This window comes from Rhagoletis zephyria, unplaced genomic scaffold (genome assembly GCF_001687245.7).
Source record: "Rhagoletis zephyria isolate East Lansing unplaced genomic scaffold, Rhagoletis_zephyria_1.1 Rzeph_scaffold_00299, whole genome shotgun sequence".
Taxonomy (NCBI): domain Eukaryota; kingdom Metazoa; phylum Arthropoda; class Insecta; order Diptera; family Tephritidae; genus Rhagoletis; species Rhagoletis zephyria.
The window spans coordinates 104,143-131,982 of NW_016157383.1; the positions used below are offsets into that span (position 1 = coordinate 104,143).

Sequence of the window (27,840 nt, forward strand, 5' to 3'; positions counted from 1 at the left end):
TCCATTTATAAAAGCGTTGTATATTAAAAAGTTTTTTTTATATTATTTATTTTCTACTTTTTAGTCCTGTCTGAATAAAATTTTGCAATAGATATTAAAATAATTCAACGATATTAATAGAAAGGTGCACACACATGCATTTACATATGTATGTACATACAAACGAGCACCAATTAATTTTATTTAAAGAATGACGTGTCGTCTATTTCCGCTGTAGCAAACGTAGTACATAGGGCGCCATCTAAATGTCATCTACCTCGCCCTATTCACTACAGCTATCGCCCTATGCACTACTTCACTACAGATGTCGCCCTATGCACTATGCTTTTTTATAGGAACTTTTCAAAGCAAAGCTTTATGGTGTCGGACACACAACATTGAAAGTTTCTGGAACACAACATTGCAAGTTGATAAAAGCGTTGTAAAAATAAATTCAACAGTTCTACATTTATATCTATATATATATATATATATATTTAATAATTCCAAATATAATTTAGTTAAATAACATATGACAGCCAATTGCGAAGTCCCTGTGTGTAGGGACTTGGGGGCTTCACAGTACCCATATCGGCGGGATTATCCTTGCTGCGGACATGTCGCCAAGTGGATTACTAGATCGATGATCTGCGATGTTCGATTGGAGACATACGTTTTCCAGGCGTGGGGTGGTCTTTCAAGCCATGTCAGGACAATTTCAGAGTCACACCACATAATCAATTTTAGTTTGGCGAGGTCAAGATGTGGTTGGACTACTGAGGCTAGTTTAGCTAACAGGAGGACTCCACATAGTCCTAACCGCGGTAAACTTATGGTTTTAAGGGGCGCAACTTTGCTCTTGAACATAGTGAGATGGGAGAAAATTCGGGTACTGACGGTGGTTCGAACATATAAGTTAGTTAATTTTGCGGGTGTAGTAGAACAAGAGACACCGCCACCTAAAAGAGCTTTTTTATCTCTTTAAAGGAGTCCCCAACCCAATGTGGCTAAGATTCCTTCGGCTTCCCTAATGAATCCTAAAAGGACCTGGGTGGACCAATTCCTAATAACAGAGGGTTCGACCATCGAAGATTTAAAACAAATTAATGTTTGATTGGCCGAAGCCGGACAGTTACAGAGAATATGCTCCGAAGTTTCATCAGCCTCGAGGCAGAGCCGGCATTCCGGTGCAAGTGGGATCGCAATTGGTTGTGACCAGTCAGATACCCAGAGAGTAGTCTGATGTCATTTTTATTCGCTAGGATAATGTCGTTTCTGTTAAAAGGGTAGCCGAAGAGCCTGGCCTGTCTAAGGCCCTCCACCGCTCCCCAGTACTTACTGCGTTCCGAGTGTACCCACTCAGTAATTATGGATATCGAAGAAGACTAACTGAGACCACAGAATGGTGCAGGTCCCGAAAAGGCAGTTAGCGATCCTTCACGTGCCAACTCACGTGCTATCTTGTGGCCTTCAATTCCGCTATGGCTTGGTACCCAGCACAGTTTTTTTGGCTGCCAAAACTTGTGGCCAACTTGAATTTGAGAGTCCTGTTTGAAAGGGCCCGGATGGCTGCTTGGCTATCTGAAGAGAATTTCGCGCAGTTTAAGATTGAGGATATTTCAGCCTGAAACACCGTGGGCCATTTGCCCATGGGAATTGCAAATTTGGTGTTAGGTCCAAAGATGCCTGCACCCGCTCTGTCCGCCATCCTTGAACCGTCTGTGTACCAGTGTAAATATCTGTGATCAAGGGCAGGGAGCCCGTTTCCCCAATCTTCGCGATCGGGGATTATGACTTGGAATTTTTTTGCCAAAACAGGCCTCCTTAGTCATGGAATCAGAGATTCCGCATGTTTCCAATCCTGGTATCTTCCCCAGAATGCCTGCATGAAGCTTCTTTACAAAGAAGCCGTCGTTAGATATTCAAAGTTGCAGTTCCCCGTGGCTGCTGTTTCCTGGATAAAAATATGGAGAGGATGGTGACGTATAGACATGCCAATCTTTGCAATTTGTTAAGGCGAAGTATGGCAGTTTTTTGCATTGTCTTTTGCCACCACGCTATGGATGCATAGGACACAATGGGACGGATGATCATACGGTAGAACCACTCAATCAGCCTTGAGCTCAAGCCCCATTTCCTACCAAAAAGTCTTCTGCAGGCCCACATGAGTCGTGTGGCTTTGGCAACCGTTCTGTCAAGATGGGAGTTCCAATTAAGTCTCTTATCTAGCGATATCCCCAGATATTTGACCTCATCGGAGTATTCGAGCACTGTACCTCCAAGAGTGACCCAACCAAGGTTCGGTTTATACCTTTTGTAAACGGTACCAGAACAGCCTTCCGAGAAACCGAGGTAGAATCCGTTGATTTCGCTTTAACATTCGCGAATTGTGCGTGATGTAAAGGAGTGAAAGTGTTAAGTCCCTCCCTAATATGGAGGTCTAAGGGTCTCTCTAAAGTTTTGAGAGTGAAGGAAGTTAGGCTAATAGGTCTGTATAATTTAGCCAACCCCCCTACTTATTATGAATTTGTACGATGCACGATAGACGCTTGCATTATGTTATTCTCTATTACGAATCGATGTGGTCATATGAAATCCGATTATTAGCTTAGCTGATTTATGCTGGTTCACAATAAGAAGTGAACAAAACCACAGCCATTCACAACAATACATCTGTCGGGCGTATGAATACGATGATATGAGAACTGATTTCATACGATACGCTTGCACGCGTTTATCGTCTATCGTATGAAAATTCATAATAGGGGGTTAAGTCAAGGTGCCTGTTGCCCGATTTTGGAATAAATAAACGGACACCTGCCTCCAAGCATACGGTATGTATTCCCAGCAATAACTAGCCCTGAATATACAGATCAGGGGATCAATTATATCCTCAATACTTTTTTGCAGTAGTGCTGTGAAGATCCCATCACCACCCGCAGCTTTGAAAGATTCAAAAGACTCTACCACCCACCGTACCATATCCCTGTCAAAGATGGAGCCAGATCATGCTCCACCAATGAGCCTGGGAAATGCACTTGGAGTAGTTGATTTAGAGTCTCCCTGTTATTATTTGTAAAGGTGCCATCTTGCCTCCTTAGCAGGCCTATCCCATTGGAAGACGCCTTTGATAAAATTTTATGCAGACGCGAGGCTTCAGGCAACGTTTATACTGTTTCACAATGTCGTCTCCATGAATCCCTCTTCAAGCGCCTCATAATCTTTTTATAGTAAGTGAGACAAGCCTTATACTCGTCCCACCGATGTGTCCTTTTGGCCTTGTTGAAAAGATTCCTGACAGGTTTGCGCTTGGCATCCATTTCCCCGTTCCACCAGGGAACCTTACGTTTCATCGAGGTGGAACAAGTAACTGTGCAGTTATGGAAGGATTCCAATAGAACTCTGTTAAGCAGATCCGCTGCGACCTCCATTTCGTCGATTGAGTCAATGGTGGTTAGCAACGAGTCTGCCCTAATGTTTACTAAGGTTTTGGAAAGGGCCCATTCAGTTTTCCTGGGCTGAAAAGTCAGGCCTCGAAGCTTAGATCACCCTGGGATCTCGAAGACTATGTGTTGATGACCCGAGAGCGATGCTTCTTCCGAGACTTGCCAATTCGAAATACAATCGGAAATTGATCTGCTGCAGAGAATGAGACGTCCCTGACGTCAGTAATAAATGTGGGTTTGCAACCCATTTTCGCAAAATCTATGTTATTTTGTAAAAGATATTCTAAAAGGTACTCACCCCATTCGTTGATATCGGAGCTGCCCCACACCATGGGGTGGGCATTCGCATCGCAACAAATAATGTACTGGCAATTTGTACGTCGACAGAATTCGACGAGCTGCTGCACCTCCAATGGTCCTCCAATGGTGGTATAGTGGGGACGTCACCAGAAAAGTAGGCGGATGCGAGGACAATTGCCTGCACCCCACCCATCGTCGACACCTCGACTACAGCCGCTGAAAGGGTATGGAAATAAAAGGAGTAAGAGGTGTGTTATTGACTTTGTCGTTAATTGAAATGGCGGCGCAGGGAGTAACCCCAAGCCGGTCGTAGATTGACCTACCTGAACTACCCTGTCATCTTACTTGGCCTCCGCTAAACCAAGGTTCTTGCAGCAGACCTATTGCGAATTTCCGTTCGCTGGCTAACCTATCAATTATGGCCCCCTTGGCATGATGTAGGTTAGCCTGTAGCACCCTTAAGATGCTAATTTCTTCCGCTGAAGCGACGCTTTAACGAGACACTCCTCTTTGTCTCGTCGGGACCCCTTTTCCCTGGCATCGCAGGTCCGTTTTGGTCGTACGGTAGTGGTGGGTTTGTTGATCCCTGAGCTGGTGGTTGTGGTATTCTACCACCTGAGTATGCTGAGGTGACACTCAGCAGAAATGGCTGGTGGGCTAATGCTGCAACTGCCCCCGTCCCGTTAAAACCCTGGCAGGCCTCAGAGTACGTTCCAACTCCCGTCGCCGTTAAGTTGGTGGTGTAGGTGCGGTTGAGATGGCTCCCGTCTTTGCGCTGGTCGGCTCTGAACACATGACCCCATAAGGGCATGTGTCAACCCTCGCCATAGTCTTGTCAGAGGTAGCTATGGGACCATTTTAAGGCGACTACACGCTCGGGTTTTGGATAGCGGCTCTGAGTGGGGACCCAGTGAAAAATGAAAAATGAAAACGCAAACACAAACAAAAACAAAAATAGCAATAAAATAAAAAAGAGTTCGAGCGGTGGCGGGGAGTCCAAACCGACCCCCAAAGCTGGCTCATCAGGGGGGGTTTCCGCACCACCCACGGTAGGCGAGGCGAAACCGCCCCGTCCTATCTATCGTATTTTTGGGGGGTCCTTAACGGAAAGTCCTTCGGGAGGCAATAGCGCGTCGGAGCCGACGCATGCAACTGTTTCTGGGGGGCAGGTGCTGTCACAAATGGGAGGGCAGAAGTGCCGGAACCGGCTTCTGCGCGGGTCTTTAGGCAGGGGGCAGGGGTGAGTGAGCGGGTAAGGGGGGTGCTTGGCGGAATCGCCAACACCAGTTCGGGCTCCTCACCTAGGGTCTTTACACAGGGGGCAGGGTTGAGTGAGCAGTTGAGTGGGGTGCTCGACGGAATCGCCAGCACCAGTTCGGGCTCCTCACCTAGCTTTCCTGGTGCGTCCTCGAAGGCTCCCCAAAAGCAGCCTACTGAAAATCCCAAACGGCAGGCTTCCTCGGGTCGAAAGGCGTACTCAGACAGACGCATGGCAACCAAGATTTTGGCACGCTACGGCGGTCAGGATGTTTCTCAGTTGTCTGAGAAATATGCTAAAACGCTCGAGTGGGCCAAAGGGGTGCTACGTGGTCTGGATGGCTGTACAAAGGGTTCGACCAAAGGAGATGCGAGTGCATCTCGTGCAGCCCCTAAGAGACAGAGGTCTCAAGAGGGAGAAAAATCAGGGGCAAAGAGACCTAGGACTGGGGGTGCACCTGTCCTGTTTAGCGAAATCGCTAAGCAGGCGGGATCAATTACCCTGGGGGTCATTGATAGAAGCAGGGAAGATGGCGCCATATCCAGGGAAAACTGGAGGCGCGTGGCAACAGCCATCTCCTCTGTCTTCTTAAGGGTGGTTAGAGGAAGCTCTGGACCACCTCCAAGATGCGAGAATGCTGGATGGCATCACGGCATCCATAAGAAAATTGTTTGTGCCGACGAACGGTCGGCTTCAATGTATAATTTTACCTAATTTCAGCAATGAGGACATTGTGACGGTTAGCTTGGAGGACGGCGCCAGAGAGCTCTGGCTTGTTTCCGCATATATGGCGCATGAGGACGAGGTGGAACCACCTCCACTATTGCTGCGTGAGACCATAGCCGAAGCGAGGAGACGAAAAGTCGATATTATCATTGGATCCGACGCAAACTCGAGGCACTCGTGCTGGGGAAGCTCAACAACAACGCAAGAGGTGAGTCTCTTTTTGATTATATTCTAAGTGAGGACTTAGGTATTTGTAATAGAGGTAACGAACCGACCTTTATCATTGCGGCCAGAGGTCCTCGACCTTACCCTTGCTTCGTCTTCTTTACTATCCCGTATTTCCGATTGGAGGGTTCTTCAGGATCACTCCTTCTCGGACCATAGATATATTCAGTTTTATCTGGACGAAGAACAAATTGGGACCTCTACAGCCAAAAATTGTGGGAACTACTCCCAGAGGCCCCTCCGGTAAACTTAAGCACTGAAATCTCGAATGAGGACTCGGTAGAGAAATTTACATCAGCCTGTAGGTGTGCCATTGAAAGCTCATGCCCGCTGAGCAGGCCCTTGGGCAAAGTCCGACCGAAATGGTAGACGATGGAGGTCTCGGAACTTAGGGCGTCGAGCAGGCGCCTTTTCAACAAAGCCAGGAAGAGTGGACAACACTCCGACTGGGAACTCTACAAGGTCGGACTGGGTATATATAAGTCCGAGATAAGAAAGGCCAAAACTGAGTCGTGGAGAAATTTCTGCGAAGTAGTAGAAGGTTGTCACGAATCATCTCGATTTAGGTGAATCCTTGCGAGGAGTCCTGTACCTTTGGGATTCTTGAGGGACGAAGAGGGAAACTGGGCCATGAGCGGAGGTGAGTCGCTTAAGCTACTCCTTGACACTCATTTCCCAGCAAACCCCACACCGTGTGAGCCTACCGGTTTCGGTACGGTTGGCTGCCCAACATTCTCCGGTGAACTACTGGAGAAACGCCGACTGCTTTGGGCGATTGACTGTTTCACGCCCTTCAAGTCCCCCGGACCGGATGGCATTATTCCTGCGCAGCTGCAAAATGCTGTCGAGGTCTCGTGTCGCTGGCTCACCCCAATCTATGCGAGCTGCCTAGAAAGGGGGTACATCCCGGGGGCCTGGAGGAAGGTGAGGGTCACCTTTATCCCCAAAGCAGGAAAAAGCTCTCATGTGTCTCCGAGGCACTTCAGGCCAATCAGCCTCTCCTCCTTCTTACTGAAGACTTTTGAGAGGCTCATTGACCTGTATATATGAAACAGGATTCCTCGAGAGCGATTGAGCCTCTCTCAGCATGCGTACATAAAAGGTAGATCCGTGGAATCTGCCTTGCACTCAATTGTTAAAGTCATAGAGGAGTATCTTAGGAACAAAGACTTTGTAGTCGGGGCCTTCCTTGATATCGAGGGGGCTTTTAATAATGTATTACCTGGGGCGATAGTAAGAGCGCTAACTAAGCTTGGAGTCGAGAGCCACTTAGTTGGGCTCATCTCTCGCATGTTGTACGACAGAACTGTCATAGCGGAATGGGGAAATGCCTCTGACCAGCGTAAAGTGAGCAGAGGCACCCCGCAGGGAGGCGTCCTTTCCTCCTTTCTCTGGATAGTCGTAATAAACGACATCTTGGAGGAGTTGAAAAGGAGAGGATACCGGGTTATTGCCTACGCGGATGATGTGGCCCTCATCGTCAGGGGAAAGTTCCTGGACACTCTGTATGATCTCATGAAAGGGTATCTGAATTTGGTCACAAACTGTTCTTCTAGCTGTGGACTTGCTATAAATCCTGGAAAGACGGAGCTCGTACTATTCACCAGGAGGTATAAAGTGCCTCATGCCCTCGATATGAGGTGTTTCCCTTGTTCTTTCTGACAGGGTCAAGTTCCTGGGCGTGATCCTGGACAGGAAGTTATCATGGAAGCCTAACAATAATAATAATAATAAAAAAAGGCATCAGTGGCTCTCTCCAAAAGTGATATATTGGCTGTATGAAACCATAGTGAAGCCAATCATGTTATATGGGGCCATTGTCTGGTGGAATTCACTGGAAAAGTCTACTCTTGTTAGGAAGCTAGAGCGCGTGCAAAGGGCGGCCCTCGTTGGAAACAGCGGGGCGCTCCGGACCACTCCAACTCTAGCACTAAACGCTATGCTCAGCGTCGCACCTGTTGACATCGCGGGAAGAGTAACGGCGGTCCGCTCGGCCATCAGGCTCAAAAACTCTGGGTTCTGTTTGAACACAGCACACGGCCACTCGACGATTATCAAAAGTTTCGATTTCCTTCCGGAAGAATTGGACTGGCGTGTTCCGAGGCTGGCCCCAAACGGATCCTTCTCCACGCACATTCCTCCAAGGAGCGAATGGGAGAATGGCAGTCTCTGGAACAGGAGTCCAATTAACCTTAGGATTACCAATACCCACCCGGGTGACCTTTCAGAATTTCATTTCTTGATTATCCAGCAAATTTTTTTTTTTAAATTTAATTTTTTTTTAAACTCGAAATGTGTATTTTTATTGACTTTTTCATTTTATGAACGCCGTTTACCGATACCCACCCGGGTTACCACCGTATATTTCTCCATATGCATACATACATATGTACATACNTCTCGTATTATGTTATGAGCTGCTTGGCGATTAATTAGAGGAGGGTGCTTGGACCACTTCGTACCGTCTTTAGAAGAGAAAAAACGTTCATCATCGGAAAGAGCTGATATTTGTTCATTTGTGGTTTCCTCCTCATCGCTGTTTGTCTCGTCATTTATTTCTACTTCAAACGGTCCCACTTCCATATCTGAGTATGCATTTGATTCAATATGTACACTATCCTCCCTATCATCATTTTCAAGGATTGTATGTGCTTCATCCGGCTCAGAGTCAGCATCAACCAAATGACGATAATATGCTTCCCTATCTTCGTACGAAAGCCTATGATCAAAGAAAACAAAAATGTTCACTTACCTTGCAATAGATATATTCGCTTACCTTGCAACAGCTGCTGCAGAAAGATATTTAAATATAATTCCACTCATAATAAATATTTATAAATCACTTTCAAATGTACTATATTTTTATTAGCATATATAAACTCACTGAAAATAACGGCTTCGAGTAATTTTGCTCATTCGGCCACTTTGAATCACTTTCATAAATAATAAGGAAAATAAGGAGAGCGAAGTTAAGACAATAGCTGATTAAATCGCCGTGGCCTTATGAGTCGTTTCCATTGACCAACTTTAGCCTTAGCATAAACAATATCAAATTTTTCTGATAGGTTTCCTTTGGCGTTAAGTCCGCTAAATACCTTGAAATTTTTTTGTTTTTGTAGGCTTAAATTCTGCAATATAGTTTCGACTTACAGGAAAATAATATAAAATCCACTTCATTACTAATCGAAGCTTTCAGTATATAATGAAATTATATATTTCAGCGATTTCAAATCAAATAAATAGTCATAATAATAAAAAAATTTCCGCAATAATAAGCTATAGCACATAAGTATAGTCCGGAACACGAGCAAAAGTGTATGGGTCACCCGGGTGGGTATTGGTAAACTTCGTACAAATAATCTTTGGTAATCCTAAGGTTAACATATTCACGGACGGATCGAAGCTGGACGGGAGAGTCGGTAGAGGGGTCTACTGTCGGGAACTCTCGATAGATCTTATGTTCAGACTGCCGGACCTCTGCAGCGTCTTTCAAGCTAAGGTGGCCGCTATAAAAGAGGCAGCCGATTGGCTACGCACCAACCCCCTGCCAACAAGGAGGGTGAATATCTACTCTGATAGCCAAGCGGCAATTAAAGCGCTGGGATCGCTTATGGTGCGATCGAAACTGGTCGGCGAATGCCTGACCTCTCTCTCAAGTGCCTCGAAATACTTCCAAATCAAGCTGATTTGGGTACCGGGACACAGTGACATCACTGGAAACTGCAGGGCTGATGAATTGGCTAGGCAGGGCACCCTCGAGGCCATTGCCCCGGATAGGAGGGCGTAAGAGTTCCGTTGGCAACCTGTGGCCTGCTTCTGGATAGATGGGCTCACAGTCGGCTCAGCGAGCGCTGGGCAAAAACCCCGACATGCAAAGTTGCAAGGTTGTTGTTGTAACAGCATACAAATTCCCCAAAGAGATTTTGGGGAGTGTTGCTGGAGTGACAGTCCTTGGCCAGATATAAATCTGGGTCGTTCCGGTTACGTAGACCCGACTGTCGTGGGAACGCAAAGTTGCAAGGTCCTTCTGGCCGGTTGTCGACCGCGGGCGATCAAGGGAGCTTCTGCAGCTGGCTAAGCGCCACCTCTCACAGGTGTACTGACCGGACATTGTCCTATAGGAACCCACGCGGTGCGACTTAACATCGTCACAGATCCCTACTGTCGCAGCTGTTTGGAAGATGAGGTGGAATCATCTGAGCACTTCCTTCTCAGCTGCCTGGCATTCGCAAGACTAAGGTTTAAGCACCTCGGTGCTCATTTCTTCAATACTCCAGGAAACATCTCCGGAGTGGACATCAGCTGCCTGCGGAACTTTGTTCTGAACACCCAGCGCTTCTCTTATTTTCTAACACAGAATATCTTAGTTGCCGTTCAAAGAACTCGTGTAAATGTGGTAACGCAATGGACAACCCAATTAATGTCTAAGTGAGACCCCTGGTGGGGTCTGCCACAATCAACCTAACCTAACCTAGTGGTGGGTTTTACTGGCTTGGAAGCCACGTCTTCTTGTCGCCCAATGGTGGCAATCAACGTGGGCTGTCGAGTCACACTCGAGGCCACGGATCCAGTAACTGTTGAGGTAACACTGTTGCTTGAAAGTGATTTGGATCCTTGTCTCTAAGGTACCTCCCCAGCACAGGTCTCCGTCTGCGAAATTGGTTGGGGAGCTCTCACCCCGGCTGCTTTCTCTACTGTCATGGCCGAGTGCCAGCTGCCAGCATGCCCGGCGGCCCCGCTGGTAGATGGCAGCACGTCCAGCTCGGGTTCAGCCTGGGCAGAAGCTTCCCCAGCCTCCTCCGCAGGCTCTGTGACATCCGCCTCTTTCGGTTTCTGGTATTTAGCTCGCAACAGCAATTTAACGTGCCCATATCTGTAGGCGATCCTACCTTTAGCCGCAGTAAGCTTTACCATGATACGATTCGATGACCAAGTGCAGAAATTTCTCCTACGCCTGTATTCATGAAACCTTCCAGCACGCCGTTGAGAGATGGTTCTGGGCTGCGATGGTGGCCAGAACCTTTTCGTCGGTTAGCTACTTTCCTCAACGAGTGAAATATCAAGACCACTCTTGGCCTTGATATGTTCGGCGTGTAGCCCTAGCTATGTCGCGGTTTGTGCGTTCGAGCAGACGACAGGAAGCCACCCAGCTCGAGGGACGCATCTCTCAAACTCTGGCTTTATATCAGTGCCCGATCGCTCAATCACGACATCTATTATCCAAGTTGTTTGTTGGCGGGGTCAACGGGAATGAAGCCCAGTTCGACGCTACTCGCCACCTTACTGTAGGCAGCTTTCATTGGCCCCATATGAGCCTGTCGGGGCTTCTGGCTCCTCGGAGTGCACCCGTTTCAGCTTCCCGTCAGAAGTTGAGATGTTTTTGGCTATTTGTAGAGCCTACTCCCTAGACTTGCCACGGTCTAGAGCTCACTTAAAAACTCTCCTTTCTCGAGAGTTGAAGAGTACGAAGCCAGATTAGAGTTACTCCTTGCACCAATGTGCCGACTTCGGTTAGCCCTGAGGCAGCAGAGCATACACTGATGTCGTCGAGGATAACAGTGCTGTCAGTCTCTGAGTCCGAAGAAGCTTCGGTCACCAGACTTCCAGCAGTAGAGTTCGACAAAGGTCCGGCTACCAATTCCGGAACTCCTGTTAGATAGGAGGAATTAATAATCCCAATGGCTTCCGAAGACACCTCTGAGCCTCCATTTGCGTTCCCAATGGCTCCGCCGGAGGTAGCCACTGACCTAGCCGGACCGACCTCAGCCGTGCAGGCTTGGTTCGGAAGTGATGGTATTGGAGCTCCATCTGGCTCATTATTTGGGTTTTTCTTATTTTGTTTTAACATGTGATTCCCACGAGTAAACGGGAAATGGGAAAAGTACACCGCGGTAATCCCGATCCCACGGCAAGTCTGGTTATAACTGGATGACGACCGGTATCCAGAGTCCGCATACTAGGAACCAGGCACCCGCTTGGCCATGCATCCTTCGGCATATGCTGTTCCACCTTGGAGTTGGGGTAATTTATGGGAAAGAGAGGCATCTCAGAAGGCGATACGAGCAATGGTGTGAGACCAATGTCAGACGCATCACCCCGACTGTCATCTAATATCAGCCTCTCCTCCCCAAGAGTTTTCTTCTCTCCGCCCGACTACCACTAGCACCAGCACTATAGCCATAGACATGACGGTAGCTATTGCCTGTTTTCAGCCGCCCCCGCGTGGAGAGTGTAGCCTCACTTCCGGCCGTGCATGCGGCCGACAGACACCCCCAAAGAGGGACGACCTTTCGTACACCTGTCGGCTGACGGCCAACATATAAGTGGGCACAATAGGCCTTTTTAGAGGCGTCGCAGAATCCATGTAGTACGACTTTTTGCTCCGGGATATATTTAATCCATCGTGGAATTTGGATGGCCGATATTTTTGGTAGATTTTTGGAAACTGCAACCATTTGGTGAGGCGTATGGGTTTGACCTGCTCATCCCAATCGGTTCCACAGGTCTTGCATAAAGCTCTGAACACATCAAAAACGACATCACCTCACGACACGACATTAAGGTTTTATCTATATAATCTAAACGCCTTGTCGACAGCGACATGATTTTTTTGAACGCGTCAGCGAAACATGCATTTTTTTGAGTTTGACATAAAGAAAGAGGAATAATCTTATCTGTCGCTAGAAAAATAGAAATAGATCCAATCTGGCCATAGTTACATTTTTGGCTAGTCGCAGTGTTGTCGTGTCGTCGCCAAAATAATTATCTACATAAGAGTACGTGTTAAAATAATTTGATAGCTGTGGTCCGTAGCCCGTCGTTTCCAATGTGTTTCAAGCTTAAGGATTTTGGCTTGCGACAGACGACAAAATCCGCTTCACTAATATTATGAAGGATGTTTGGGTGGTTTGCCGTAATTTTTTTTCAAGGGGAAATCCGCAAAGCGGAAGGCCTGAATGACCTGGGATAAAGATCTGATAAGATATCGTCAACATACGTTTCGATTTTCAATATGGGTGTTGCTTTTGGATGGGTGGCGTATACGTCTTTGGCGAGCTCGTGAAGAGTACGTATAGCCAAGAAAGGTGCACAATTTACACCAAAAGTGACAGTTTTCAACTTGAAGTCCTTTACTGGACTGTTTTCGGAGGAGCGAAAAATGATTCTCTGGTAGTCTTAATCATCAGACTGTAAGAGTATTTGGCGGTACATTTTTTCAACGTCGCCATTGAAAACGTATTTGTAGGTGCGCCAGTTTAATAACAAAATTATCGGTGCATAATATATCGTTAAGTGAGTGGCCGGAACCTGATTTTTTTCATGCATTGAATAAAACCTGACAGAGTGTTCAGGGAGGTAAAGGAATAGTATTTTGTGCCAGCAAAGTGTGGAATATTTTTTCGATGCTATCTAGCATTATTTGAGCTATGAGATCACTGCCTAATACGATATCAATTCGTCAGAGAGAACGGCAGTTTTGATCCGCTAATTTTAGATGAGACCATTTTTCTCTTTGTTCGTTATTCAACTGGAACTTTGGGAGTAATCTTGTGAGTCGTGGTAATACCTGCCCAGCCTGTTCTGCAATCCGATTCGAATCGGAATCGGATTTATTTCCGATTGTTGGGTGTTCTACATTCCGACAATTCGATATTATTTCACTCCGAATCGGAATTCTATCGGGAGGTTGATGTTGTGCATTCCGAGTATCAGAAATTTTTTTCGTAAATATTCCGATCAAGTAAAAGCCAGTGGAATAGAAAAAGAACAAAACTAAAACCAAAAACATAAATGTAAATGATCAAAGGATCATTTTAAACTTTGGCGAACAACGAAAAATGTAAGTAAACGAATTAAAATTGACAATAGTTATAATGAAAAAAATATTTTAAAAAAACTATACTGCGACAACAGCTTGAGTTGCAGCTAGAGCGTTTCGAATTTGAAAATAGTAAATAGTCCTCAAATGTTTTTTTTTGCGTAAATTGTTTATTGTTTAATTACAAAACTCGTTTTAATTAAATAAGGGTAATTTTATTCGCAACTTCGTTTCCAATTATTTGTGCTTCACTTTTCAAATAAATTTCTGTTGGTGCTTCACTATCTACATACTTCGCTATCTTTTTCTTCAACTTCTTCATAGTCAAATTCAGAACTGTAGTGGCGAAAAATGTTATGCAGGCCAAGGCATATTTAATAAGGGAGAAGTGAAAACTAGCTCGAACTCTCTTGTAGCTAGTTATAATGTGAAAAAACTGTAAACAAACAAATTAACCGTTTGAGGTTCGAATGCTATGTTTGGTACACACTAGCATCAATTGGAAAATATCAGCATAAATACATACATATGTATGTACGTATACTAACTTTAAGAATTCTTTCAATATTACCTTCAAAGAATTTTGATTGCATTTGCATCTTATATGCACATATGTATACATATAGACAGAAACGAATAACTCGTAAATAAAATGAAAGAAATCTTTTATGGAACTGTTTAAACATTTTTTTTGTGTTTATTCGCCCAATGTTTTTGCGCGTTTAGTTTCTTATTTAAATATTTAATTCTAAAAAACATCCGGCAGCTATAAAAAACTTATTTAATATTTTCTTCTAAATTTATATGAAGACTTAACTCTTAACAATTTCTTGATAGTTTTTTTAACTGCCCTTTAGTAAAAATTTTTTCAAGGGAGGCTTGTAAAGACTTAGCCGATATAGTGTCTTCCATTGTCTTAATTTGTTCAGGTATATTTCCGTTTTGAAACTTCATTGTATGGAATCATTGCATTGAATTCATGTACACATACCCATGAATGTATGTATATTAGTGTAAATCTAGGTCCTGACGTGCTTTTGTGAGGATCATTTTGTAAGAAACTATTTATTTCTTGCAGTTTAGGTCTCACTTCTGAACTTTCGTGTACTTCAGGAATTTCAGGCAGCTTGGTATAAAGCAGCGATGGGCAGAGAGAGCTTTTACTCAGAACGCGCCTATACAAAATGTATAAAACGCTTAAAAGAGGTTTTCCTGGGGGGGGAAGGCAGCGCCCATAACTGCTATAAAGGCATACGCTTAAAGATATTTGCCTGCAATGGGCAAGTAATAAAATCATTCGCGTTGAAATGGTTTTCACAGACATGGAAAGAATCTTCCAATTGAACACCGCAGCTGTTCTCCCATCGAAGCTGTTCTAACTTCGCAACAAGCCGCCTTAAAGTACAACACCACTTTAACTTCTTGGCTCTTGCCACACACAGCCCAACGCTGCCAGTTCCTGCTCCTTTCCATTTTTGTATAAATATGTATCTATAAATGGATGTGGTCGAAGAACAAAAAAATTCACAGAAGTCACAGCACGCATTTTGAATTTTTGATGAAAAATAGAAAATGCCAACTTGAAATGGGTTAAAAGTTATTCATCATTTGACATTATAGTCGGTGTTCAAAAGAGAGATGGCAAAATCACGTCTACCTCATTTAATATGCCTCCATGCAGGCAACACATTTATTAACTATATTCACAACCTCTCATAGTTTGTACTGCAAGGTTACTAATAAGCACTGAAAACGACTTTTAAGAACTCCAATATTACGTGCCGAAGAATGTGTTTGATTAAATGCGCGTTGGCTAGACCGTGGCTATGGATTTATATACGGTGTCAACAGACAAGGTTCCAGAGCATACCCGCCATCGCCCAATAACCACGAATGGTGATCACCATCTCGATCCTTAATCCACAGATAAACATCCTTATACTATGTCTCCACTGTGAGATTTGATGAAGATTTAGCCCTCTGAGGAGATTAAACCTTGAATCTTTTGGGATTTACCATATCAATTTACATCTCGAAAGGCAGTAGATTTAATTTAAATCTTCGTCAAATCTTCAATAATATTGAACAATAAATGCATTTGTTGGGTGTGGCAACCACAAATTCACATGCCATAAGTCAAATGACGTTGTTATTTTCAGTATACAGTTGCGGACATTGAAATCTAGCCTACTAAAAAAAACATGAATTTTCATAATTTTAAGCGTGTTTTTATATTTTGAATGAGTTTAAAGGCAAATGTTAATATTTACATAACTGTGGTTGTAATAAATTAAGAAGATATTATTTTAAAAACAACAAATCAGAATATATATTTTATGATAATATGCTTTCTATAAATCTTTTACGTACTGCGACATAAAATTTATAAAATTTGGTAATGGTTCTGCTTCGATAACATTACACCAAATATCCTCTAGAACTCAATCCGACTCCTGAAATGCATTGGCAGTCATATTTGCTAGCTCATGATATGCCAATGGTCAACGATTGGATTTTCGGTTCCCTCTTATGAAGAAGAGAGTTTATTTCCTCAACAACTCTTTAACAATTTTTATTTCTGCAAATGTTTTTCTATTCCGTTTTGATATTTTTTCTTAAATTCAGGAAAATGATTCGGAATTACGTACCATTCGTTACATTTCCCAAACTATATATTATACATATTTACCACGAATAAGAATCCAATAATATTATAAATTCACATAATGAAATTCCGCTCCTGGTATCTTCCTTTTATATGTCTGTATTTCCATTTCCGCAACTGTATTATAAAATCGTACGTAAGCAAACGTCAATTATTTAAAAATGTGAACGTCAAACATATCTCGTTGTGACAATGGAGACGGTTGTGATTTAGTAAGGGGATTTATCAAATCTTAACGGGTAGATCTCTCAGTGGAGACAAAGCATTACCTACATCACTGACTCCATGTACACAACATTGTGTCGGTAACGTCGGCAATGGTACGGTGCTCCCTCCCAAAGCGATGTTGATCCATTCGCTTTGCTCCCAGGAATGGAACTTTTTGCGTAGTCACCCAAAATCTTGAGGAGAGCAATAGAGGTGTAAAATATAAATTTATACTTTGAAATAGAAAAAGAGAAAACAGTTATTTGCAGACTACTTACGCAGAGTCCGATAATTATATGGGATTGCTGCGATCGCGCAAAATTGTTTCTCACTTTTTCATTTGTTTGCTGCTCATTATTGAGCAAAACAGCTAATAAACCATTGAAATCATTTTAGTTTTCACTTTTTAATTTCTTCAAATGAATTTTGACACTTCAGAACGCAATTGACAAGTAGGAGATTTGTTCCTTTTTTTCTACAATCGGATTCGATATTAAGTTCGAAACAAAAGTTCCGATCGGATTGTGGAACACTATTGAATTCCGATTCCGATGCGATTCGGACTCGGATTGCAGAACAGGGCTGTATAGCTTTGGCTCTAATTTTTATATTGTGGTCGTTAGAGATTAGTATCAGTGAGCAGTTTGTGCGAAGTTTGAACAACTCCTTCTCCCACGCCCGAGATTTCAAAGCTGGAATGCTGACATAGAAGTCCCAGCTTGGTCTGGGCTCTGACTGAGATGAAGCTGCGTTCAGACCCTTGGTCAATTAGCGCCCTTAGCTTGAAGAGGTCACCTCTATGCTCTACTGATACAATGGCGCTGCGAAGGAGTATTTTGCTTATTTTGCTTTCATTTTCAGCAAGAAATGATTATATGTGCGTTTTACCTGAGGAAGAGGGCTGGCCATTAAAATTTGCACTTCACTAGAGGGCTGCATACATGGAATGCTAGAAGAAATTGTTGCTACCTGGGACGTCGTTCTTTGTGTTCTGGAACTCTGGGCCGGATGTTCACTATTGTGAAGCGTTGTTTTGTGACGCTCTTGGCAGTGGAAGCACGTTCTTGTACTGGGGCAATCATTAAGCATGTGGGCCTGCGATAAACAGATTTCACGAAGTCGATTTTCTCTCACCATAACTTTTTGAATCGAAGGCAACTTTGGAGCATGTGAGAAGAATTTTTGTACATTTTGCAACCATACATTTTTTGTTGCTCCGCCATATGGGAATTTACCTGGCCGAAAAATCTGTTGTGAGGTGTTTGGGTTGCCCGGGTTTGAAAAAGTGTTGATTCTGCTAGGCGGCGGTCTGGAGAAGTTGGTGGTAGGAGGATTTTGTCGGGATTTGGCTAGGTGCCATGGATCCACCCTTTTCGCCACTTCATACCGAGTGGTTAGAAACTGTTCATTTGCGCCAGTTGGGAAGGTCTTTCCGCAAATTCAGCGATTGCTCTCATAAAGCAACAGCATTTTCAGGAAGTTTCGAGGTTACCAGGTAAATTAATATGGGGTTTCAACTTTCTGTCGAGACTTATTGGGTTGCTAGTATTTGGAGATGGTTGTTCACGGATGGCTGCAGTCTTTGGATTTCCTCACCGTTCTCCGTTAGTATGGGCTTTAAATCCATGAGTACTCGTTTGTTATCTACAAGAACCCTTTTATTCTCATACCGGGATCTCAATGCTTCCCATGCCAAGTCAAAGTTATCGTCACTGAGTGGGAATTGTTTTACTATCTTACCTGCCTTGCCTTGCGTTTTGTACCGAAGGTGGTCAAAATTTAAAGCTTTTGAGAGTTTTGGGTGGTTAATGTAGACCGCCGTGAACATGTCACGAAGGGACGGCCATTGCTCATAACCCCCATAAAAAATTTGAGTGTCGCAAGGCGACACTTTTAGATCCATACCGAAATATTCTTGGGGCTGTGGTGAACTTATGGGAGAGGCGGGGATGATTACTTGCTTAAGCAGTTGGATCTGGTCACCAATCTGTGCCTGTGTATCCTCATAAGTGATGAGACAAGACCTATATTTGCCACAGAAATTATCTATGTTATCTTGGATGTGGGTTGAGCGAAAACGAGTGCAATAATCCAAGAAATTGTCAGTTTCAGATATGAATTTGGTTGGCGGGAGTGCTGGTTTGGATTTCTTTACCACATTCGCACCCCCACGCATGGGGCGTTAGGAGTCGGAAGAGGTGCCTTGCATTTTCTCTTCGTCACTGATATTATTTGCAGGACTTTTAGACTTATCTTCCACCTGTGCTGTACCCACCATTTCTTAAACGATTTTTTTTAGTAACTCCTCAAAACTTATTTATTTGATTTTAATCAATTTATTTATTTTTAGGTGCGTATGTGTCACTCTTGCTCTACTGTAGCCGCTTTGTAAAATAGAGTTTTTTTGGGCACAGTATTGCTCTTGAAACGAAAACCAGCCTATAGTGTGAGATTAAATTTATAATTTAAACCACTATTTGTCCCACTGTAGGCTCTTTGTGTGCTTGTGCGTTTGTTTACTAGGTAGCACAAATATTCAATTTTTTATATTGTGTGTATGTATATAGGCGTATATGTATATGTGGGTACAAGTTAGCACAGTTAGCCTTTTTTTGTGACTGCGATAATTTTATTTTTTTTTGTGTACATATAATCAGGAGCAATTAAAAATGGCGCAATTTAAGAGAACTACATATAGTATGAGGTTATAAAGTGAATTTTGTTTTTTTTTTTGAGATCAATAATTAATAACAATAATCGCGATCCGCAAGAGTTAGTTAATGATTTTTCCTTACTCACGATTTGTATGGACAATTTAACTAATGTGTGAAATGTTTTAATTTAAAGGTATTCACACACCTATGCGATTCTGTCGGTGCGAATCTGTTCCGACAAAATTTACAACAATGCCGACCATAGTTTTAAATGAGGAACCACACACGCGATTTTGATGCAGCGATTTATTCGAACATTCACAGTTCTTCTTTTGGTCGTGCCGAAATCGCAGACTCCGCGTTTTGAGAACAAAAAAGGTCAATAGAAGTATTTTACAATACTAAAACAAAATTGAACGTAAGAAAACAAAACATATTTGCTGTAGAAAAGTTAAGAATTTTATTTTTTGTTTTAATATTTTTTGTTTGTCTATAAATTGACAGTTTTTACTGCGACAAAATCGCACAGATGTGTGCGTACTTGCGTTTTCGAAGCAGTAACGTCAGTAGCATCAAAAACGGTGCGGATTCGTTGCGACAGAATCGCATAGGTGTGTGGATGCCTTAATGCTGATTCTTTATACTGGCCAAGGAGGAACAAAATGACGGCGGGTGACATTGTACGGACTCCTTGGCGTTGGCTCAGATGACCTGGATGCTGATCCGGCCAGCTTGCTGCCTGACTTTTCTTTAAGTAACCGTTTCGGGTTTAAGATTAATTTTTCGTTCATCAATTACAATTCACGTTTAGTTCTCTAGGGTTTTGTTGGCTTTTCCTTTGTTTTAAAAGTTTACTAATTCAATGTACTGGTTTTCGCGCACAAATTCAATTTGCTCGCAGCTTTTGGGTATAGATATAAAACCGAAGTGGAAGTAAAATAATGGCACTCGATATTCAGAAGTAGTAACAAATGCTGCCATTAACAATATTGAGGGATTTTTGAGCAGCCACACGTCCAACTACCGGCAACCCTTTGCGCTTTGTTTACATTTCTACTTCGTACATCTCAACACATACTGCAACTTGAACACATATTGGTAAGTATGAGAATTTAATAAATAAATACAATAGGTTCAATCAAATAAACTTTTTCCTTAATTCTAGGTTGGGACGTGTGGTTGCTGATATCGCGTAGACACTAACAAAGCTATTTTATTCGAAAATAGTGCAATCATTAGAAATCATAAATATTGAAGATAATTAACTTTTCAACGACGGGGTAAAGTACGAAAGGGTAAGTTATTATTTTTTACTTCATCTTTTATTACCTGTTTTAGAAAGTAACACCGAATTTAGCAAGTGTGGCAAATTTCAACATCCTAATTCAGAGTTAGCTGAAACTCCAATTGCAGGTAATCGTGAAGTGTATAGTGATGTGAATAGTATCGAGTATCGAATAGTATGTATTTAATACTGTTGAGCAATTTGAGTATTCGATGAGTATTGAAAAAATTATGTCGATACTTTGATACTCAATCATCATCGTTAAAATATATTTTCATAACAAGCGTCGCCGAAGGTTGCGAAATTTACAATGGTGGAGTAGAGAATGGTTGAGGAGCAGTGCATAAACAGGTTTCAAAATGATAATTTACCGGAACACAACGTGGATCAAACAAACGGCAATTTTCTTTGCAGTAATTTTGGTAAAAAATCTAAGTAAGCTCACAAAAGTTTGTTAGCGTCTGTCATAGTTGAGGGTAATCAATATATTCAAGAAGATTTATTGGAGAGACATCGAGATTCGCTCGCGTGGTGGAAAGAAAGGGAAAAATATATTCCCAAATAGCTGAAATAGTTAAAAATTATTTATGTTAAATATTAAAGGTAACAATATACCTAGAACTCCATAGACAAGCGTATGCGTGTATATACGTATGCGCGCGTTTGACAGCTTAGTTGTATACACATGTTCTTATGGGATGAACCCCTGAATTCAACCCCAAAAATTCGAACATGCATTTGAATGCGCACAGAGTTGAATTCTCTCTACTTTCATGCGTTTGCTTGCATAGGTAGCCAACTTCAAATTGTTTACATTCGTGGCTTGAGTATAGATGCATAAATACTACATTTTGTTAGAGAAATTTTGCGGCTTGGTAAATATTTTGCGATTTATACTACAAATGTGTTATCATATTTACATAAATTTTGAAGATGATGAGTGACGAAAAATTAATAAATTAGGTTCGTCTGTATAAAAATTTATACAGCAAAAAGGAACCGGATTATCGCAATAAATTGAAACGCTGGCGTGGGCTGCTATAAGCACTAAAATGGAAGTACCTGGAGAGCAAAACTTTTGTTTATTGCAGTTGGAATTGTATTTGCAAAGTTTATGCTGGCTGCCATGGCAACCGTGTGCATTTAATTGTCGTGAATTTACAAATGCAACGAATATGCAAATGCAAATGCATATGCACAAGATTCTGAACAGTGGCTGGAAAACATCCTCTTTGCTTCATTCTCGGAAAACAAGTAAGTAAACCGTTCTTGTTTTTTGTTACGGTTGCTGGTCGAACTGTTTAATTATCGAAGGGATATTTTAACATAGTCAACAGGACTATAAGTAGTTCGACAGCAATCATAATACATAAAGACGTCCTGTTAAATATTAGGGTGGGTCGAAATTAAGTGGACTATAGGCCGTTCTGAATCGGGTCTGTGGAAGTAATGCCGGAATTTACTTCCATGGGGCAAACATCTATCGATGGTAGTAATTTCACGAGATAATTTCCATGAAACTTATGTCCATGGAAGTCATGTCAAAACCCCGGCTGGACTAGGTTTTTTGAAAACCTCTTTCATATTGCATACAAATTACCTCTAAAAAGTGGCTAGAACTGATTCTGAAAAAAGGATCGTTTCCGAAACCAAACTAGGAATTCAAAAAGAATTTAAGGAAATTTTGGGTTTAATAGTTGATCAGCCCAAACCGGGTTTTGGAAACACAAACGATGGTAATACAGCGAGACTCTTTTTTTTTAACTGCAGAAAAATCTTCTAAAATAACCGCATTTAATATAAATTTAATAAAGCAAATACACGTGTTGCTAATTGTAGTGTCTAGTAGGCACGAAATTAAGAACAAGAAATTTCGAATATTTGCACAGAAAACTGCTAAACTTTTTGTTGAGTTATATCCATGACACAATATGCCCCCACTTTGCATAAATCAAAATAAAAATTTCAAGAAAGTGTAGTCATTTAGTCACGTAAATAATTATTTGTTATAAAAAACCGTACCATGTCAAAATTGCCTTATTATTTATCAGCCCTCATCTTTTGTAAGCGAACTGCAAAAGAACGCTCCAACTCGGTTAACTATTTTGTGGCAGCACTACAACATTTCAAGTTTAATTTCAGAGAGGGTCAATTGGATGTTAGAGAGAGTCAGTTGGATTTTAGTAGTAAATTGATTTTTGGAGGCGTAATATGGATTTTAGAATAGCCAACTGGATTTTAGAAAACGTCAATTGGATTTTAGAATAGTCAAATGAATTTTAGAAAACGTCAATTGAATTTTAGAAAATGTAAAGTGAATTTTAGAATTTTTGAGTGACCATCTTTTAAAGAAGTATTTTTGGATCGTATTTATCAGAACACCAACCTAAGCGATTTACAGCGTTTCCACTATCTTAAGACTTCATTATCGTGTGATGCAGCTCATGACATCCAACACCTGAGTTTGCTCGCTGAAAACTACCATGAGACGTGGGAAATGTTATCCAAACAATACGACAATAAGAGGATTCTGTTCATGCACTATATGGATGTGCTCGATCAGCAACTCGACATGGGTCACTGCGATCAAATATCTTTATAACATTTTACACAAACCTTTAGGTCATGTCTAAGTTCAATAAAGAAACTAGGTGTAAATATTGATAGCCCAAACCAATTTCTTGTTTACTATCTGTTAAAAAGTTGCCGAAAAATTTGCGTGTGGAGTGGGACCGAGCTATGGGAAAGCAAAGTGATATCCCAACCTTTGATAAATTCTGTAGTTTCTTAGATTAACAGCACCACATGCTAATCACATCGAGCAAGGTAAATATAAAACAACAACAATCGGAGTCTTACAATCGGAGTCTTACAATCGACACAAGAATGAAGGTACCCAATCAGGTGACAAAAGGGGAATTAAGTCAATGTACGCGGTTAAAAACTCGGTCACGTGTCCCGTCTGTGATCGATCTGACCACCCAGTACGAGAGTATCCTACGTTTCTCGAGATGAACATACCTAATGAAAATGTGCAACTACATAATAAGTATCATTAAGAATAATATCAACTGAAGAATTAGCTAAAACAACTCTTGTTAAACCTCCAACTGTAAATAGAAAAACGAATCCTAAAGTAATATAGCTGGAGAATAATTTAATTGAGTTCCGTGTAATGTAGCTAGTCAACTAAAATTTTTAATACCTGTTGGTACAGCAATAATTATAGTTGCTGAAGTAAAATAAGCTCGTGTATCAACATCTATCCCTACTGTAAATATATGATGTGCTCATACAATAAAACCAAGATCAGGATCAAAGAATGATGTATTTAAATTTCGATTTGTTAAAAGTATTGTAATAGCTCCTGCTAATACTGGTAAAGATAATAATAATAATAATGCAGTTAATACAACTGCTCATACAAATAATGGCATTCGATCAAATGTAATTCCAGTTGATCGTATATTAATAACTGTTGTAATAAAATTAACTGCTCCTAAAATAAAATAAAATTCCTGCTAAATGTAAAGAAAAAACAGCTAAATCAACAGAGGCTCCTCCATGAGCAATAACATATGAAAGAATGGGATAAACTGTTCAACCTGTTCCAGCCCCAATTATGATAGGTATTACTATAAAGAAAATTATAACAGAAGCATGAGCTGTTACAATTACATTATAAATTTAGTCATCACGAATTAAAGCTCCTGGATGTCCTAATTCAGCTCAAATTAAGATTCTAAGAGAGGTTCCTACTATTCCGGCCCTAGCTCCGAAAATAAAATATAAAGTTCCAATATCCTTATGATTTGTTGAAAATAGCCATTGTCGCGATTAAATGGCCGAATTTAGGCGATAGACTGTAAATCTATTTATAAGAATTAATTCTTTTTAATCAATTAGGCTTTATAGTCAATAATGATAGTAGTCTGCAATTCTAAAGGAGTAAAAATAATTACTAAGGCTTAAAAGATTTAACTTATATTTATAACTTTGAAGGTTGTTAGTTTTTTTAACTTAAAACCTTTTATAAATATTTAGATAGCTAAATTTATTTGTAATTAAAAAGTAAAGTAAATTAAAGAAATTAGGATCAATCTAAATGTTAAAAAAAATAATATACATTTAAATGAATAATTATTTATTTGTATATTATTGATTCAATTATTTTCAGAATAATTTATTATAAATGCAGCAAAACATAAACGTAAATAAAAAATAATAATGTAATTAAAGATATTATAGTTATTATTGTTATTAAGATATGTGACCTGGTCTACGGAAAGGGGGCTTAGGTGTCAAAAAATCAATTTTCACTTTTTGGTTGATTCGGATGGAAGATGAGATGCTTTTTCACGTGGTGAAAAGCAGAAAATCCTAACTTGCTTAGAAGTGTACTAAAAATGTAGAGAAAGAAGAGTAAAAATACGACAAAATATAATTTATTGGTAATGAACAAAACCGACCAACAACAACACTTACTGGACCAACAACAACACTTACTGGACCAACAACAACACTTACTGGACGTCCGGCGCGGAGAACAATTAACGAGATAATGAGAAACTGACGAAACGAGTTGCTTACTTTTAACAGCTTTTTCACAGAAAACTAGTTTTCGCACGTAAGCTCCCTTTTCGTAGACCAGGTCACATATATTGATTCTTAACAATTAAAAGTTAAATAACTAATCATTTTGGTAATAATCCAATAAATGATGAAAGTCCACCTAAAGATAACAAATTAAAAAATTAACAAAATTTAAAAATTTTCGAATTAAAAAATGAATTAAAAACTTGATTAATATGGTATATTTTAAAATTATTAAATATAAAAATTAATCTAAAAGATAAAAATGAATATGTATATGGAAAAATAAATTAATCAAGTTGATTCACTAGCTTGTATAGCAGTTAATATTCATCCTAGATGAATAATTGAAGAGAAAGCTATTAATTCACGAAGATAAATTTGATTTAATCCTCCTAATGAACCTGTTACTGTTGAAAGAATAATTACTAAATAAATACAATTTCTTCAACTAGTATAAGAAATTAATACAAGAGGAGCAATTTTTTATCATGTTATGGTGCTGCTCCACTTTTTAATAATAAAGATGAATAAATAATTAAATTATTAAATATTAAATTATGGTAGCGGTCAGTGATCGGGAAGGGTTCAAACTACCGGGGAAAGTTATATCGGTAAAAAAAAAAGTTATACGTGTCCCGGCGTTTCGCTGGGTCACGTCTAGGAATCGAGATATATATATATAACTATTATATAGGGGAAATTGTCACCTTTGGTGGTCTTTTTTTGACATAACTCGAGAACCATTAGTCCGATTTTGCTCAAACAAACTTAAAAATTACAATTCCTTTAATCTGTTCATATAACGTTTCTCTATGTAATCAACAGTTTTAAAAAAATTTAATATTTTAAGCAAAAAATATTTTTTTTCTTCATACATTTATTTTTACCGGCAAAACTGTTGATTATATAGAAAAACGTTATATGAACAGATTAAAGGAATTGTAATTTTTAAGTTTGTTTGAGCAAAATCGGACTAATGGTTCTCGAGTTATGTCAAAAAAAGACCACCAAAGGTGACAATTTCCCCTATATGATAGTTATATATATATCTCGATTCCTAGACGTGACCCAGCGAAACGCCGGGACACGTATAACTTGTTTTTGACCGATATAACATTTCCCGTTGGTTTCATCCCATCCCGATTTTGACTGTCGCATAGTGTTATAATACAGCTGATGCAATTGATTGAGTTAAAATGTACTTAAGGGAGGCTTCTGTTGATATTAAATTATTATCTCTTATTAGGGGGAAAAAACCTATTCATGCACCTAACCAAGAATTAGATGAGATAGTAATCATGATACAAATATTTATAAGGTACAATCGCTGAGAGCCAACTTTAAGAATTTTGACGTTTGCTAGCATTTTGAAAATTTCTCTCGCCGTCATTTCGCATTTTCTTCGTTTTTATTTTCAAACAAACTAAAGAAATATATTTCTGTCGAAACAACAAAATTTGCATATTCATGCATATGTAAATAAATAAACGGAAGCAATTGTCTGTAATGGACTTCTGCCCGCATGTTAAGGCGAAGCTTTTGGCATGCATTTGAAGATATTTTACCTTAACGGCACTGCACTTTTGCAAAGAACTATCTTGTGCTTACATTGGGTCAGGTGGTGTGGCAAAAAATGAGTCGAGCATACATAGGGGCACTTTGGCAAATCCGTTTTCATAACACCACAAACCTCGTTCAATTTTTGCTGTATATACGATAGTTGCGGGAACTTGAGGATCTTTAGATTGCTTTGCTTGCAGAGGAAAAGGAATTTGGGCAGCCGTTAAAGCAGCAACTAATTTTTCGTTTCGAATTGTTTTAGTTTTCTCAACTTCTGAATAAATGAATATTTCAAATCATAAATTTTCATTTGTTTATTTTGAATTTCTTTGACATTAGAAGCATTTCGAGAGAGAAAACTCAAAATGCTAGCAAACGTCAAAAAAAAACCCAGTGGGGGACGAATTGAGCGAGCGGTTTTCCCTTTAAATATTTGTATCATGATAATAATTATTGTTCCTATTATTAAAATAAAAAATAATATAATTTCAGCAGAATTATTAATAAATAAAAAGAAAAGGATTATAACCTTTATAAATGGGGTATGAACCCAGTAGCTTAATTAGCTTATCTTTTCATATTTTTGTCTATGATGCACAAAAGTGGTTGATACTTTTAGAAATAGTTTAATTCTATTAAATATAAATTTATAATGCATTCATATTATTACATAATTTACCCTATCAAGGTAACCCTTTTTGTCAGGCAATTAATTGAAAGAAAATAACTTATTTCATTTAAAAAAGATAACTTTCAATTGAATTTTTTATTAAAGTAAAAACTTCTTTAGCGGCGGGAGTGATTTGAAACTCGATGAAACGAAAAACGTGACAACAACAGCAAAAACAATAGGCATTTGTACGAGATTTGCCTTTAAGTGTGTAGTTATGTATTTAAGTATGCTCATAGAATTCCAGCGAAGTCTCGAAGTCAAATTGAAGTGATTTTGTTTTTGTTTTCTTCGTTTTTATTGTCGCTTTGCCGGCGGCGCCACAATGCAGCCATACGTATGTATGTACATTAGACTGCATCACCAAAGTAAGTTGCAGTTTTTCCGCCGGGATTACAAAATTTATTATATTTTAAGGCGTCCACCGAAATATTTCAGAAAAATATTAAG

At 40.5% G+C, this 27,840-nt stretch overlaps 1 long non-coding RNA gene across 1 annotated transcript; it reads left to right on the top strand.

The window, feature by feature from the left end:
• The first annotated feature begins 2,653 nt into the window (after positions 1–2,653).
• On the top strand, positions 2,654–27,840 carry LOC108358820 (uncharacterized). Its single transcript, XR_001846835.1, has 3 exons — positions 2,654–2,752; positions 27,662–27,674; positions 27,829–27,840. It is a non-coding gene; the product is annotated as an uncharacterized LOC108358820 (long non-coding RNA).